Here is an 18756-nt window from a genome sequence, read left to right as displayed (position 1 = left end):
CATAGAAATGAACAGAGAAGCCAAAACAAGTGATTGCTTTTATAACAATGAACAAGATAAAGTCCATTTTAAAGAACTCTCCACACTTCCGGAATTTAGAAATTATCTTCTTTTTGGCACTATGAAAGTTTCCATCACAGAAGGCTCCAAGAAGTATTCTGCAAACTCACTTTAAAATTACTTTAGCAAACCTTGCTTTCCACCATCCCTTACCCCACAAGGAGTTACGGATGTAGGTTTCTGATAACCTACATCAGAGTGACACATATACTGTAATTTGATGTTTGCTATTTGTAAATGTAATCATGTCACATGTGGTAGTCTTTCTCTGGAGGGCTGGATTAGTTGTGGATATAAATACATTTACAACATATTTGCATTTTTGCTCAAGTTTAAAATCTGAAGCAACAAGAATACCAAAGCATAGCCATGCCAAATATCACCCAAGGATGCTTTTGGAAATTGCTCTGACAACTTTAGAGAAACAGTTAACTAGCTGTATGCAAACATGCTCTCAAATGTGTTGCGAGCAATAAGAAAACAATAATCTAAATTTACTCAGATTCTCAAAGAAACATTTAATCCGGAAAAAATACAGCCAAGAACACACCTTATTTTTTTAAGAAAGAGATGATTGCTAAGGAGAATAGGAGAATGAGCCTCTGATGAATGTAAACAGCAAGACTTGAAATACATTGGCCGTTTGGAATCTGTGTTAAAGTCCTTCGTAAGTTGGGGACTCTTCCCCTTAGCCTCTACGTTGAAATGTGAAAAGGTAATATTATAAATACTTCTCAAGACAACCTTACAAAAAGCTTGTCATTCTTAGGCTCTAATCTTAAACCATAAGAAATTATAATAAATGTCTGTTTTCATTTGATGAATGCATTTGCCTAGCAACAACAACAGCAGAAAAAAAAACCCAGACCTTACAACATACTCAAATAAAATTGCTGATGCAATAAAAGGGGATATTAGATTAAACAAACTCTAACATCAATATGGACTAGATGCTCTCAATATAACAGACATACCAATCAGTAACCTTTAATTTCCTCAATTTTGGTTTCCACATTTTGATTCAAAGTGGTTCTCAGAGTCTTAATGTTCTGCTCTGAAAACATTACTGAAACTTACAAAAAGTTTATTTTATTCATCTTCCCTACTCTGAAAGACCTGCCTGTCTGCCTGTCCATCCCAGAGTAACATTTCTCTGATCTCATTTCAGGTGCCTTTTACATTCACTTAAGAAATTTTTATTGCAAAACAGAGAATTTTTAGAAGTCACTAAAAAGCACTCCCTTACCTTCTAAACCTGCTTCAATCAGCCCAAACTGTTCCAATAATTTAACAAAAAGCACAATGACGATCAGAACTGCTATCATTTCAAGCCCTTCCAAGTTCATGGTCAGCTAGGTCATGGTCCGACCACAGCCAGTGAGAAGTGCTCCTCTGCCTGGCTTTCTTTGTAAAGCCATTAAACTACATTAAGAAGGCTACTGCCAGAGGAGAAGGGGAGGAGGAGAGGTTGAGAGAGAGAGAGAGAGAGAGAGAGAGAGAGAGAGAGGATGAGAGAGAGAGAGAGAGAGAGAGAGAGAGAGAGAGAGAGAGAGAGAGGCGAGATGGAGAGGCTGAGAGAAAGGGCATGAATAAGAGAAATGCATCCATCCTGTCTACTGTAGCAGAGGCCAGAAGTGGCAGCCGGATTAAGTGGGGCCTGTCGGAATTATCGGCTTCCTTGTTATCACTCTTACACAGAGAGACAGTCACGCATGAAGTAACGCGCAGATCACCCGAAGACCCCGAGGTCACCAGGACGGTCCCGAGGAAAGACGACGCGCACGGCAGTGATGGCTCCGCGGCTCCAGGACCCGCGCTCCAGCTGGTGGCTTTGTTGGGCTGGTCAGTTGCCTTGGAAACGGAAACTAAGCAAGGGCAGGACTCCCATTGCAGACAGCCACCAAGCTCGGCATCTTGAAATAGGAAGAAAAAGCCTGAAAATGCCGAGAGGTAGAGTGACAGCTTGGATTCGGCTGCTTCAGAAACACTGTTTACTAGTCAGGAAAAGCAAGTGTGTGTTTTGCCCCAACTAGCTGAGTGCGGAGAGAAATGGGGCTTTAGAGAGTCGTTCAGGATTTACTTTCTTCTCAAAGAGATGCCTTATGCTAGGACTCGATCTGAGTCATTGTGAACTAATATTCTCACTTGAATAATACCTATCATACTGTGTCAAAGCCTGAGTATAATAAACTAATAAATATCCCTAATATTTGTAAATTTTAGACTTTAGCAGTTATCTTATGCATTAGCCCATCGCTATTCGAATGACAAAATATATACTTCTTTACAATGTGTACTTCCTATGCTTGTTGTTTTTTTTTTTAATTGATATAGATAAATTTAGAGCCAGAAAAAGTTTGAGAACAACAACCAAAAAATCAGAAACAAAACTTTGGCGTTTCTGTCTTTATCTTGCACAATCATTTCATTCCCCTTCCACCCCATTACTGCCCATATAGATCAGGCCTACGTTAAAATACAGAACTTAAAAACAAAAACAAAAACAAGAGTTAGAAAGCATCTCAGAAAGCCAATTCATAGATGAACAAAACTAAGGGCCAAGAAAGAGCACAGAAGGGCAGACAAAAGCAGGACACGGTAGAATTCAGGTGTCCCTAACTGCTGGTTGGCTTTTAAGGCAACGTAGTATAATGGTTCAGAGTCTGGACTCCAGAGCCAGAATGCCTAGATCACATGTATTACCCTTTTTAGCTGTGCAACCTTGGACAAGTTACTTAACATCTCCATGCCTTAATCTGCTCATCTGTATAAAAGGTGATGATGATAGCATCTTTCTCATGGGACTGTTGAGGGACTTAATGAGTAATACTTCCAGAACAGAGAGAGTGTTCAATCACTACCAGTTCTTATTTTTATCACAAGTCTCTCCACGCTCGATTCATACCACACAGGGTTGCCAAAGTAGTCACTCTAGGATGTAGCCCTCATCTTATCATTCCCTTAATCAAACACCTTCCATGGGATTAGTCGCCTACTGAAAAACAGTCCAAGTTCTTTTGAACAGCATCCTGGTCCTTCTATGATCTGAGACCAGCTGGAAAATCGCACCTCATGGGCACTACTTCTGTATATCACCCTACCTGACAGCTCAGCTTCCTTCTCCCAAACTCACTCTGAGCTTCTCCGTCTCCAGCCTTTGTTCAAAACACGGTATCTATCTGGAAAGTCCTTTCTCTGCCTGTCAAGTTACTAAAACTCTCCCAGAAAACTTCAAGCAGAATTGTAGGAAAGCTCTTCCTTTTTTTGTGTGTTTTTACAGTACCTTTTCCTCTTATGATACGTTATATTACAGTCGAGCACACATCTTCACAATTTAAGAGTAAGCTTCTAGAAGGCAGAAATCATGCCTTCTTTACCTTTATGTTCCTCACATGCCTCCGTGGAAGGCACTTTATAGTTCACAGACATATGGAATGGAATAGATACATGTTGGATAACAACAGTCACTATTAATTGGGTAATTACCATATACCAGATCCTTTACATACATTGCTTTTCCCTCTTAGCCACTTGGAAAACAGGCATAATTAGATAAGATTTATAGAGAAGCACTAAGCCTCAGAGAGTTTAAATAGCAGGCTCAAGGTCATACCACTGGTGAGTAATAGGACCAAGATTCAAACTCTGATCGTTCAACTCAAAGCCCAATATTTTTCCCATTATTCTACACAGCTTTAAACCAATTAAAAACCCAAACATCGGCACAAATAGTTGTCAGCCCAGAAATGCAGGTTGTACCCAAAATGATCCTTGCAAACTATTCTGTGACATTCTAATTAATCCACCAGCCCCTATAACTTTGCAACATAAGAAGTTTCCAAACTAGTAGTTAAGTGAATTCCTGGACCCTTCTTCCTGCTTTTTCACAGGATTATCATTACTTAAACATATATCACCTCTGGTCTCCAGAGGGGCTTGTTCTATGTTTTTTGTACCCAAGGGAACCCAGTAGAGCCCTTCAGCTTGCACTGTAAATGAAAGCCAATGATCAGGTCCTTTATGTTCATATTTAAAATTGATGTCCTGGCAACAAAATCAAAACTACACACGTGGCATTACATCAGACTGAAAAGCTGCTGCACCAAAAAGGAAACCATCAACACATGAAAAGGCAACCTACATAATGGAAGAAAATATTTGCAAATCATATATCTGATAAAGGGTTAATATCTCAAAAACGTAAGAAAGTCATACAACTAAATAGCAAAAGAAAGAGAAGAAAGATAGAAAAAAACCCAAATAACTTGATTAAAAAAATGGGTAAAAGTCCTGAATAGACATTTTTCCAAAGGAGACATACAGATGATCAACAGGCACATGAAAAGATGCTCAACATCATTAATTACCAGGCAAATGCAAAGGAAGACTTCAGTGAGGTATTACCTTACACCCGTTAGGACAGGCATTATCAAAACGATAAAAGAGAACAAGTGTTGGCAAGGATGTGGAGAAAAGAGAACTTTTGTGCACTGTCGGTGGGAATCTAATTGGTGGTGCCATGACGGAAAACAGTATGAAATTTCTTCTAAAAATTAAGAATAGAATCACCACATAATTCAGCAATCCCTGTTTTGGGGTACATACCCAAGGGAAATGTAATCAGTTCATCAGCACCTGCACTCTCATGTTCATTGCATCATTACTCACGATAGCCAAGACATGGCAACAACCTAAGAGTCTGTTGATGGATGAATGGAGAAAATGTGATAAGCATGCACGCATACACACACACACACACACACACACACACACACACACACACACTTTGCCAAGCACTGAGCTAAGCACATTGGCTGTCCTGCCCTCACAACAACTCCTTGAAGAAGATCCAGATTTCATTGTCACAGATGAAGAAACAGAGCCTTGGGAAGAGTTGGTACATTGTTCCACGTCCCAAAGCATCAGAAACCATTCAGGCTGGTAGCTGTATACTGACTTTCAGGACCTTCCCCATGGGAAAGACTTGACAGCAACCAGGTATACACTAAGAACTTGATAAATGCTTCCCTTCACTAACATATAAACATCACTGAGGTAAGTAGCCAACACTTTATTAGGAGCTTTGAAAAGACTGCTTGCCCTTCCTGGATTGATGCAATTTTAGATGCAAGTGCCCCAGCCCTGAGAGTGGAGTGGGGAGGGATGGAGGTGATGCAGAAGTGAGAGAAGGGAACGCTGGCATGACAATTTGCCAAAAGCTTCTGCATGGCATTCTCTCAAGAAACTAATGAGGAGGGTGAGAGGCAGATTCAGTCTCACTGCTTGAAAGAGGGTTCAACAAAACAACGTTGGGGAGTCGCTCAATGTCTACTGTCACACGAAGATTTCCTTGGCCTGGCCCCAGAAAAATAAACACACTTAATTAGAGACACTTTTGCACTTCAGAGCATATCACTAAAGTGCAGTTTATTCAAAATCACCAGTTCCTGGCAGAAATGAACCCATTTCTGCTTTGTTTTCTGCAATATGTCTTTTGGAAGGAAAACAATGTTTCCTTCTAAAATGAGAGATGAGGCTGCCCTTTTGTGAACTAAGGCAGAGAAGCAAGAGATTCTGCTTATTTGTGGTTTTTATTATTGCAGGTTGGGGATGGTATTAACTGGAGGGAAAGAGGAGAAAGGCTTCTCCATACCCTAGTCTCAGAGCCTCAATTAGTTGGCCTGGTCAAAACTAAACTTCATTCCATTTATTTCTGATTATTTGTCATTTATTTATTTGTTAGATTTTTGGTCTAGGTACCATACAAGGGTGTATGGGCAATAGAAATCCTTTCCCCTGTCTTTGCAAAGCTTAAAAATCTACTAAAACAAAATTTAGATGATAATAGCTAATATTGTTAGGAAAATCTATTTGACACAGAATAGTGAACTAAGCTCTTTATATGGATTCTTTCACAGCATCCTCATATACACCCTATGAGATGGGTGCCATTTTCGTTTCCATTTTACAGGAGGACATTGAGGAACAGAGGGTTTAGTAGATCATACCAGGAAATATCCAACCCAGGATTTAAACTCAGGGCTGACCCCAGAGATCATAATCAGATAGTGTTTTAAGTATAAATGTAAATAAATAAAATCCATGGCAGTATCTGGTGGAAGCATTTAAGCAAATATGGAAAGTACCACTTAGGTTTGAGTGGCAGTGGGAGGTTGGAGAATGGAACCGAGATCAACTTTACTGCATAGGGCTTACACCATACACATATTAGGTGGTGACTTTTTTTTTTTTTCTTTTCCACAGCAAGGGCAGTCTGCATTGCATGACCCCTGGGGAATAAGACTAGTCTTGGCAGAGACTTGCCCAGAGCCTGGAAAATACTCAAAGCTAGCCATTTCACTTGTCCTAATGCCCTCATGACATTTCTTCTCTCAGTTTTCAGGTCATCTCCCATTCTGACATGCAAAATGAGCACCCTTTGCCTGCCTCTAACTCATTTCCCTTCTTTGGTAGTTATTTGATCCACAAGAAGCCTGGCTAAATCCTGTGACTGAGTGAATAGGGAGGTTATTTGGATTTTCAAAATGAGCTGAAGTAAAACCAAGCAGCAAGGCATCAAATGAGGAATTTATTTCAGTAATAATGTGAAGGAATAATGACCCACATTCATGGAAGTGGAAGGATAATGCAGAGGTTAGGAGCATGCTTGAGTTCAAATCCCAATTTTGCCATTTTAGAGCTCCATGACTTTGGGCAACTTGCTGAGATGATTCATGCAAAGCACTCAGGACAGACACTGGCACATTGTAAATGCTCAATAAATGGTACCTATTATTGTTAATATTTATTGAGTCCATGTCACATATCAAGTACTGTTCTTTTTTTTAAATTTTTAAAAAATGTTTATTTATTTTTGAGAGAGAGAGACAGAGTACAAGCAGGGGAGGGACAGAGAGAGAGTAGGAGCCACAGAAACCAAAGCAGATTCCAGGCTCTGAGTTGTTATCAGCACAGACCGGACACGGGGCTCAGACTCAGGAACTGTGAGATCATGACCTGAGCTGAAGTCTGACGTTTAACCCACTGAGCCACCCAGGATCCCCTCAAGTACTGTTCTAATTGCTTTCCGTGAATTATCTCAATAAATCCACAGAACAACTTAATTAGCTAAATACTGTTATTATTTCTAGCCACCATGTGGATAAGAAGTTGTGAGGTGTCTTCAGGTGAGTTGGGATTCTAAAGAAAACACACTGCTCACATTCACCCATCAAGATTACCACCATCTTCACCACAAGTAATATAGGAATAATTTATCCATTTATAATGAACTTGGCTTTTAAATAACTCTTCTTAAGAAAACTACTATCCAGGTATCCCTGTTGCAAATTATATATATAGATAATTTTATATATATATATATATATATATATATATAGTTATCTATATATATAATTATCTATATTATCTATATAATTATTATCTATATTATTATATATCTATATTATTATAATTATTATATATTATTATATATTATATATTATATATATTATATATCTATATATTATTATATTATCTATATAATTATTATCTATTTATATTATCTATATAATTATCTATATTAAGATGATATATTAAGATTAGGATCTATTATATATATAGATAATTTTATATATATATAGTTATATATATAATTATATATATATATAATTTTATATATATATATAATTATCTATATATATATATAATTATCTATCTATATATATATAGTTATATATATAAATACACACACACACACACATACATACATACACACACAGCATTGAAATAACTTTCCTGGGCACTGGTTTTTGACAACATCTTAGTCACCTTCCCTTCTGGAACGCTCCACATAATGAACAGATATAGTGATGTGTCAGTGTATCATCAGACTACAGACTCTACTCAGGTTCATCTGTGTTTTCTAAGGGTTCTGTCATCTGCTGAGGAAATTCCCCTTCAAGGACATATTCTCCTCCGTCAGTCTCATCAACTCCACCGATGCATCACACTCAACATTCCATGATTAGGCAATGTCCTCAGTGGTAAAGAAGCAACATTATACCAGGCTTCACCAGACAACGTTGACCTCAGGATGAATAGCAGAAGCAATCTACTAAGTGGCTGAAGGTAGTTGAAAGGAGGAACAATAGGCAGTGATTCAGATACACTGTGAAGCTGTACCTTAGCGCATCTTTACAGGACTGAGGGTAAATGGGGGAAGTTGTAAATAGTAGTGATAGTATCCAGCAATGGCGAGAAAGAACAGGGAGCTGCTATATGTATATATTAACTGGTGGTGCTCAAAATTTAGCGTGCATCAGAATTACTTAGAGATCCTCTAAAAAGTGAATCCTCATGGGGTGCCTGGGTGGCTCATTCGGTTAAGCATCTGACTCCAGCTCAGGTCATGATCTCAGGGTTTCTGAGGTTCAGCTCACATCAGGCTCTGTGCTGACAGCTCAGAGTCTGGAGCCTGCTTCAGATTCTGTGCCTCCCTCTCTCTGCTCCTCTCCCACTTGTGCTTTCTCTCTCTCTCTCTCTCTCTCTCTTTCTCTCGAAAATAATAAACTAAAAAAAAATTAATCCTCAGACTTTCCCCAGAGATTCTGATTTAGTAGGTCTTGGGTACAGCCCATGAATCTCCTTTTCAATCAAACATTTCAATGATTCTAATGCAGGACTTCTCTGGACCGCACCATGAGAAACACTGCATTAATCTGCTCAAACACTCTCACCCAGTAAGTAACACAGCCTCCAGGAAGACATTTCCCCAGCTTATTAAAAACTAGCCGCGACTCACACCTTTCACAAATTCGTCATGGTTAAGAATAGATAGGCGCTCCATCAGCTTCTCAAACTCCTCTACAAAGTTTGTTCTTCTACCAGAAGTAAGATATTTTTAAATCGTTTGTGAACAGATACACGTTTCCATTCCATGTTGTCAAAGTATTGTTTGATGACTCATTCTCTGAATCCATCGCAAGTTTCTTTCACCAGGGAGCTTCAGATGCAACGTAAATGGAGAGAGGACGATAAACCTTTTCACGCTTCTCTGCGTTGCTACATATCCTAGTTCCTTTCTTGAATCTACCCCTAAACATCCCTCTTTTAGCTCCAAATGCAGGCACCTAAGTGAGGGACAAGACTGAGACACAGTCATCCTAATAACCCAGCAAAGTGAAATAAATAGCAATTGATGAATGCCGATGTTCGGAAGCGTGAAGCTGATTTAGATAAAGTAGATATTTTAGTTGGAAATCTAATAAAAAAACAAAACAGCAGCCACATGGAGCCTCTTCCCATAACTCCACTGTGGATAATCTTTATCTAGATCAATACTGTAAAGTAACAAAAGACACAAACTTGTCTGATGCTTAACTCATTTATTAAGAAATTATCTAAGTCTCAGATAATTGAAACAGGATTAGTTATGTGATCATTAAACCCAGGGCAATTTCTACAGATTTTAGCCCTGCTTAACGGAAATCTTAGCGGAGATATATATTTAGCCAGATTTCATTCCAAATATTATTCCTTCCAACAAATTATTCCTCATTACAGTTGATATGTTGTATTTCCTCACAGTAATAGAGTATAAAAATGGTTTGTCATTTTCTTTCTCTGCACCAAAGAAATAAAAATATGAAAAATAATACACAACAATTTCCTTGACAATTATTCATGTTACTTTTATGTTGTAGTTTAATTACTAAAAACTCCAACTTAATTACTTTTTAATAAACTTGCTTTTCAAAAAGAATATTTCAAATACAATAGCCATAATATTTATATCATGCTAGAACCAAATTTTGTGCAATAATAAAGTGTATATTTCATGTGAAACACACATACAGACTTGCCATTAGTAGGACCACACTGAAAAGAAAAATTATCATCAATGTAATGGAAATATAGCTTCTTAAATAACAAAATGGCCCCAAAGAATGAAAGATTAACTTTTATAGATAACTGAATGCACACTATGTTAAACGTATATATAGCCGTCAGCAGATTAAAACTTTTTTGAAGGGTCATCAAAACAAGTCTGTCAAGGGGTGCCTGGGTGGCTCAGTGGGTTAAACTCTCAAGACTTGATCTCAAGGTCTTAAAATCAAGCCTTTGGGCACTGTGCTGAGCTGCCCCTTCCCAACTAGTACCCCTGCGCACGTGTGCGTGCGTGTGCATACAACCTCTCTCTAAGAAAAAAAAAAAAGTCAGTCAAGCAATACCTGCTGGTTTTGAGGACAGCACCTCTCTGAACTGTGCCATTAGTACATGCATGTAGTAGGTTTCCACTGCTGAATGGTTAATGATTACAAACTGACTTAGACCAAGACAAATTTATATCTCACAGTTCTATGGATGAAGAGTCTGATCATGGGTTATCTGAGCCCTCTACTCAAGCTTAAATTAAAGTTTAAGCTGAGGCTATGATCATATCTGAGGCTCTGTCGGGATCTGCTTTGAGACCACTGGTTGTTCACAGAATTCATTGCCTTGTGGATGCATGACTGGGGTCCCTGTTTTCTTGCTAGCTGTAGGAAAGGGACCACTCTCAGCCCCCAGAAACTGCTTTTGGTTCTTTGCTCTCTCTACAACATGGCAATTTGCTCTGTCACCGCTAGTGGGAAAATCTCTCTTATGTTTCAAATCTTGCTGACCTCTTTTCAGGGATAACTTGGTTAGATTAGGCTCATCTGTGATAGTCCCTCTTAGGATGATAAAATTCTGTTAATCCTCTTCCTCTTCTGACCTATCTACAGTCTACATTGTTGTCAGAGTGATAGAAGCATGTTATTCTCTGGCTTCGATTTTCAGTAGTATGTCACTGACTACAGAATGGAATCCCCAAACCATAGCAAGGCCCACAAAGTCCCTCCCAATCTTCTGAGGAGCTCTCCCGCCTCATCTCCTGACATATTTTCTTCACACCCTGTGTTCAAGTCATGCTGAACTATTGCTGTTGCCAAACTCTCAGGCCGGTTTCTCTAATCCCTCCCTTTTCCTTCTGAGAAATTCTTTTCCATCATTTAAGAATCAGCTTAAATGTTTTCACCTGAGTGGGGTCTCTCACAAGTCCCTTCCTCAACAAGATTGATCCCCTTCTTCTTTCTTCTTTGTACTTAATTATGATCATTTCAAGGTTTATGAGCTGGTTGACATAACTATCTCCTCTATGAAACTATGAGTGCTTGAGAGGAGGGATCATATCCATCCTTCTGTACTCAGTACTTATTCATGTGCTTGGGATACATTGGTTGATCAGTAAAAGTTATAGCAAAGAAAGGAGGATAGGAGGAGAGGAAGGAAAGAAGGAAGAAACAAATGGTATGCTACCTGTAGGGCAGGATTTAAGCCACATGCATAAGCCTCCAACAAAGAATCACCATATCTAGAACCCCACCATTAATGATTTAATTTTTTTCACATTAAGTATTCCAGGGGTCCTAAAAAGAACTTAAATGGCAGAAAAAAATTAATCTCTAACACCTTGGCATGAAAAGAGTTTCATTCATCACATCTGTGCAGGAAAAGTGAGACCACTGGAAACCTGACAACTTGATGCCTGATGGCACTAATGCATGAAGAAGGAGATATTTTAAGAACCAGTCTCTTAGCAAGTATGAAGCTCATCCAATGGAATAGCTAGGCAAATTGGAAAATTCGGAGTGATTCTAAAACCATCCGGGGGTTTAAGACAATCACTGATCCACAAAATTGTGCCTTTTCCCCCTGTTTTCTATTAAATTTTTACTCTATTGAACAAATTTGTTTTCTTGAAATAATTATTTACTGGCCACTACCCTCACTTCATTGATGCAGCCTCCCAAACTTTTAAAGCAACTCTATAGTGGTCAGCTTCTGAACTGGGAATGACTAGCTTTCATATATTCCCTTTCTTTAGGACCCTCCCCCCCCCCCCCCCCGCTTCATGTGGTAGTCTCCAGGGTAACATCAGTTTGCTCTTGTGATCTGTGCAGGCCTTCACTCTTTGTGGATGGCCAACCATTCCGGAGACACTGGAAAGGAGGCTCAGGCTTCTTGTGGGATGGAAATGTTTGTCATAAGCAAGAAGAAAAATTTGCATCTGATCTAGGTACTGAGTATTCACACTGCTTTTACAATATCTTGAATTTGGTCAAACTCAATTCAGATGCCAACAGTCCCTTTTTCATAATTTTTAAACCCTAATGATTTTAACATAAAATTAATCAACACATTTTTATTAATGAGCATGTGAGTCATTCTGATTATTTAACATATAACCATAAAAATATATTTGCTATTCAGTAACAAAAAAAACCACTTTTAATCATTTTTATATGACTCTTTTTCCTTTGGAAGGAAAACACACACACACACACACACACACACTAATATTCATGGAAGAAATCAAATAGGAAAATAAATATTTCCATCAACCAGGTTTTTTTAACAATTAGATAATTTCAACAACCTGATAAATAAGCAAACATCCATTCTTATTATACATATAAAGTGAAAGCTCTAACTATAAAAGATATAAAGTAAGTGCCAGTATGTGTGAGTATTCACTGTCAGGACTTGTGAATCCAATGGCGCCTCTACCCTTCAAAGAAGCCGTGTTGGGCAGTTATGCAGTGCTTCTAATGATGCTGCCCTTGCTCAAATATTTTGGAACTCCCCTTTGGGGAATTCCCTTTAAATTCTGGCTGCCATCAGGCCCAAACCTTTCAATCCTCTGCATCAGTGAAAATGAGAACAGATGGCATTTTTAGAGCCATATCTTATTAGCAAGCTTTTCTGTAAATGGCGGGTGGCTCCCATGGTGGATGCCTGTGGGCCTTGGAGATGTGATGAGCATCTTGGCAGCTGCTTGAGCTTCACATGGTAGCTTCTTTGTCTCACCTCACCATGAACATCATATGTGGCTACCATCAACCATGGGCTCCTGAAGCTTGCTGTGGTTGGCCAAGGTTCCACCTGCAGATTGTTTCTGTGTGTGTTTAATCAATAGAACCTGGAGTCTTCCTGAACCTTACATGTATCCTCACTGCCATCAGTATGAAAAATAACTCAAGCTTTATCCAACTCACAGGAAGGCATAGCCTCTTTTCATAACATTTTGACTACTTTATGTCTTATAAACAGCATCACCAAAAAGGAAGATATGCAAGAGACGTAAAAGGACACAGAGGGCAACTTGGCTATTTTTCATTGGCTTACACAAATGTTTGCTAGGAAAGAAGGTTGAAATGCATGGTTAGAAGAAGCCTTTTGTGTTATCATTGAACTTCAATTATGTACTACCCATGCCTACATTACCTGGGGTAATTAGAAGTTCACAGCATCATTGTGAGTCAGGGTGATCCTAATAATTTCTTGCTACCCAGGGTAGAAATGAGCCTCTACAATTCTATTCTACTTGGAAAAGGCATCTTACATTCATCATTCACTTAAGCTCCTGACTTTGAAAGTTTGAAATGGGATTTTGAAAAGGTCATTTTTCTATATATTTTATCAGTTATTTGCTTTTATATTTCTTGAGACTTATGCATTGTGTATCAAAGTACTTTGTTACTGTTGTAGCACCAAATAGCGGAAGAAAAAAAAAATGACACATTCTTCTGTGACTTTTTTTCTTTCTAAAACCCTGTTACTTTTGTACTGCTCCCTGATATGTGTCCTTAGTAACTGCAAGTTTATACATGAACTTGGGATTCATTTTCTGAAAGAGCCTGGGCATAAAGAGGAGCTTATTTTTCTCTTCATGTAGATAATCTTGTAATTTTATAAGGTTAGCAAAAAACCTTCACAAGGTTATATTTTTCCTGGACATCAGAAATATGAAGAGTCATTCAATCAGGAATTGTTTAGAAAAAAAAAATATATATATACACACGTATACATATATATATATATATACATGTATATACATATACATGTATACGTGTGTGTTCGTATATATATATGTGTGTGTGTATATATATATATAGATATATAGATATATATATACATACATACGTATGTATACATACATACGTATGTATGTATATATATATCTGCTTTCAGAGCAAAGCCCACTTCGGATCCTGTCTACCCCTCTCTCTGCCCCTCATGTTCTCTCACTCTCTCTTTCTCAAAAATAAGTAAATGTTAAAAAAAAATGAACTCTGAAATATTATGAATTTGATAATGGCTGCGCACACCTGGGAAGAATGAGGCACAACTCCAAGTAGATGGCATACCAGAGCAATTTGAAGACAGAATTGATAAGTCAGAAAAAAACTTCATTAAAATACATTCACAGAGGTACATATTCTAATGCGGTACTCAGGGCCTGCTCTATTCACAGGCAAAAGGAGGAAAATCAAAACAAAAGTCTAAGGGTCCAAGGCCGACCGGCTTCCCAGGATCTACCAGGCACTGTTCATTCTTTGCACTTTCGGACTGGCTTCCGTTATAGCTTTGATCTCCTGGTTCTATTTGCATGTAGCTGCATCAGTCATAGGTGAAGTAAAGGGGGATACAAGGTGTAGAAAGCCAACAGACCGACATAGGATATAGTGTGGAATGAGCCTTGTCTGAAGCCACACTGTGATCTCATGATACAGTTGTAACTAGTTTCTCTCTTATATCTAAATCCACTGTTTACCTCTAATACCTGCCTCTCAATTGCCAGATTTTTCTTTCTGTTTAGGAAATCCCCAAATGCTGGCTGCCTCCCTGGATCTCTGGAGATTGCCTTCTCCTCAATGCCCCACTGTGGTATTCTAGCTATTTACCCAATAATGAGCCTTGTGGCCTCTTACAAAATTTGCTTGAATCACCTAGTAACCTGTTAATTATCAGTGCACAGGAGACAGTCATGTCCCCATCAAGGCGAACTCTTTAATGTCCATGGTGAAGTCAGACAAGCACTATCTTCTACCATTTACCTAGGCATAACCAGATACACATAGGCACACAAATATCAGTTAAAAGTCTGTGTCACAGCCATCTGCCCAGTTCCAGTGGAAAAAATAACACTTTTGAGTGTTGCTTTTTTCAAGAATGATTGTGTCATATTAATGGATAGCAAAATCAACTTAATGAGTTCATGATCCTCAACTTAGAATTGAGTACACTAGGAAAGAAAATGGAATCCTTGTCTTAGGATACATAAATCTTCAGAAGTAGAATGGGTCAGTAGTATCTTGTGAAATTCTTTTCTAATTGTTTTCATGTGTGTTCTGGGTCATGCTAAAAAATACACTTCTTATTGTAGTTCGTGATCAAATAGTTTTATAAGCCATATATTAGAGCTCTTGGAGAGCAAGGCACTGTATCTACAAAACACCTTAATGAAATTACAAATTTGTGACCTGAGATGGATCACACATTAAACCAGTCCTTCCTTATAGACACAGTGACAAATGCAATTTCATCTGATAAGCTTGTTATTTTCAAGAAAGCAGATAAGCAGAACTCCAAAGGAATGGGAATCTAAATGAGTACATTTTGATGTCAAGAAAAAGAAATAATAAAGCCTGTGTATGAACAGTACACTGGGCTAGTTTCAGCCTGGAGGTGCCTAAGTAGGCAGGGGCTAACATAATTAGGGCACCTGGAGCCTGGAGGAATGACATGCTGAGACCAGAGGGAGGGACTTGGCAAAGGGTGCTGAGCATGTGCAATGACTCCACTGTTAATGAGTCACGTTCAACAGCACTGGTAAAGAACAATGATCACAGTACCTTATATCTGTCCATATGCCCACATTTTTCAGAGCATTGTCACACATGTTATTTTATTCTCATGAGAAGGACTGGAACTTGGATGAAATAAATGAGGCGCACTTTAAGGGGGTACTCATTCTTCAGGGTCCTGCAAGTGCTCTGCGCACTTTGCTCACCTCACACTGGTCCAGGATCTTTTCATGGGAACAAACATTATTAATTCTGTGTTAGATATTAGGAACTCTAGTCACACAGAATTTAAGTGCACGTGTCACAAACAGCATTGAATCTGGGTTTAAACCCTTGTCCCCCTGCCTCCTGGGAAAAAGTGCATTTTTTAATCTACTTCAGACAACCTCAGTAAAGACTTTTCTGCATGAATTTGCAAAGCAATCAATTGGCAAGACAAAGAACCATACTATACTTGTTTGTCATGAAATGTTTGTTCAGAGGAAAAGAAATGGCAAAATTCAGCCAGTGAGGTTTCAGCCCCAATTGGAGTCCTGTGTTAAATTTGAGGCATTTCCATTCCAGAAAGATGAAGACAAATTGGAAACCATTTAGGGAATAATAAAAGTAAAAAAAAAAAAAAAGATTAGGGAAAAGAAAGGTTTGATTTATGAGGCCAGATTAAAGGAGATACATGCATATTATTTGGCTAACTGACAACCAGGGGATAGGATAAGAATCTACAAATATTGGGAGGATAAAAATATGGGTGATACAAAGGACTTCTAAGTACATACTAGACAGAACTAGCAGGAATGGGCAGGAAGAAAATGTGAAACTGTAGACAATAAGAAGAGGGGTTTTTGCAAAAGGATTCATTAAGGAGTAAAACATAAAGGAGGGAGGAGAAGGGAAGAAGAATAAAAAACAGCACAGGAGTATGAGGAAGAAGAAAAAACAAGGGATAAAGGAGGAGGGAGGCAAGGAAGGAAGAAGGGAGTGAAAGAAGTAGGGTAAGAGAAGGAAACAAGGAGGGATGGATGGGTGGACGGATTGATGGATGGATGGATGGATGGATGGATGGATGGATGGATGATGGCTGGAAGAAAGTAATGAAGGATTGAATGGAGGAAGGAAGGAAGAAAGGAATGATGGATAGATGAATGATGTTTGGAAGGAAGAAATGAAGAACTGGAATGGAGGAATGGAGAAAGGAAGGAAGGAAGAAATGAAGGGTAGAAGGAAGGATAGAAGGAATAAAGGAAGGATAGCAAGACATTTCAAATCCTCCCTTGTATGTATTTCTCTATAAAATACACCAGCAATATTGATAATTGTGTTTTGTGTAGACTTTTTTTAATACAAAACTCAGTCATGCAATAATTTTAATATATAAATGTGTACTGGTGATTTTCCACATATAGAATCCATACAGTGTAAGGAAAGCTTCTGTAAAACAGCTCTGTTTGGTGTGAGTGAGAGAGGGTACCAAAAAAAAAAAGAAAGAAAAAGAGAAAGAAAGAAGGAACTATGTCTTATTCCACCATATCTAATAACAGGAAATTAAAAAATAGATTCCTGGCAGGTCTCAGGCAGAATGAACATCTCCCCAGAAACCTGAGCCAGTTGAGAAGACGGCATCAGTGCTCTACCTCAGGGGAGAAGGCTGCCACTAAATCAAAAGGAGACAGTAATGGGGAGTTAAAGTCGCTGTGCAAAGCCATTACTGCTATTAAATTCAGGGCCTGGGCACAGGGAACTTGGCAACCTTTGGCTAGCTTGCTACACATAACAGTTACTGTAATTGAAATTGAATTATAACACTACCCTGGCACATATCCCCCTTTAAAAATCCAACACATAATAATGCTACTAAAATAAAGACCTCTGGAAACAACCTATAGTCCAATTGCCTCTTTGTAGCTGGCACCTGCCTTCTTACGGAGTCCTTCATGCTTCCTCCCTCTACTGTAGACTGGTCAAAGTCCGGTGAAAAAGGTAAATCACAAGGTTCACATGTGGCAGTTGTGTGCCAAACACTGTGCCAGCCCTACCCCCTTTATAACCTCCTATGAGGTAGAGACTCATACCCTCCGTGTCACAGATTAAAATATTCTGAGGTCAAAGAGGTGAAGTCATATCGTCTAAATCAATTAGATAAAGTATGAGAAACAGCCAGGAATAAATATAATTCCAGTCAGCTTATACTCAGTGTTTCCATCATACCTAACACTCAGCAAGTTGCCTGATGCATAACCCATAGTAAGCACTCAATTAAGATGTGCTAAATTGAACTGGAGGGAATTGATGGTATAATTGAGATCAGGAAAGCATCTCCAACAACTTTGGCCATGAGTTGTTGAAACGCTGCCAGATTTTCACCAACTATTGAATTAGGTCGGAGCCAATTATGTCCGTATCTATAAAATGGCCTTTTTTGAGAACAAAAATCTTTTCCCTTCTTTGTTACTTCTGTTATCACAAAATATGCTAGATATCCTCCATGTCATATAAAGTGGGTCTAATATTTGGATAATCTCAAGAGATGCTGAACTTTTGTAAAACAATCCACATAATCACTTCATGTCTTGTACGATATTGTGCTAAGAAATAAGACTGAAAATCAATATCTAGTATATTTGATTTCATAAATATAAAAATGCTGTTTATGTGCTCCTAAGAGAATACTTATACTTGGAAATAGGAGACTCAGTCCCTATACTTACAGAGCTTATAAGTCCACTGGGAGACAAAACATAAATGCATGGGAAGGTAAATAAAATTGAAACAGCCATTTGAGATTTTTCTTTCCAATAGATTTCATTCAACTAGTATTTATGGAATGCCTTCTACGTGCCAGAACTTGGACAAAGCATTGCTAATAAAAAATATTAGTTGGGATCATCTCTCAAGAACCCCACAGGCTAGTGAGGGAGAAAATTTGCTAACACACAGTTATAAAACAACATTAGTGATTTAGAGAAAGCATATGACTCTAAAGAATGCAGAGGAGGAAAGATTTGAATCAGCTGATAGCAGGCCTGAA

This window comes from Panthera tigris, chromosome B1 (genome assembly GCF_018350195.1).
Source record: "Panthera tigris isolate Pti1 chromosome B1, P.tigris_Pti1_mat1.1, whole genome shotgun sequence".
Lineage (NCBI taxonomy): Eukaryota > Metazoa > Chordata > Mammalia > Carnivora > Felidae > Panthera > Panthera tigris.
The sequence above is the reverse complement of the archived record's forward strand: the minus strand, read 5'-3'. Positions refer to the sequence as shown.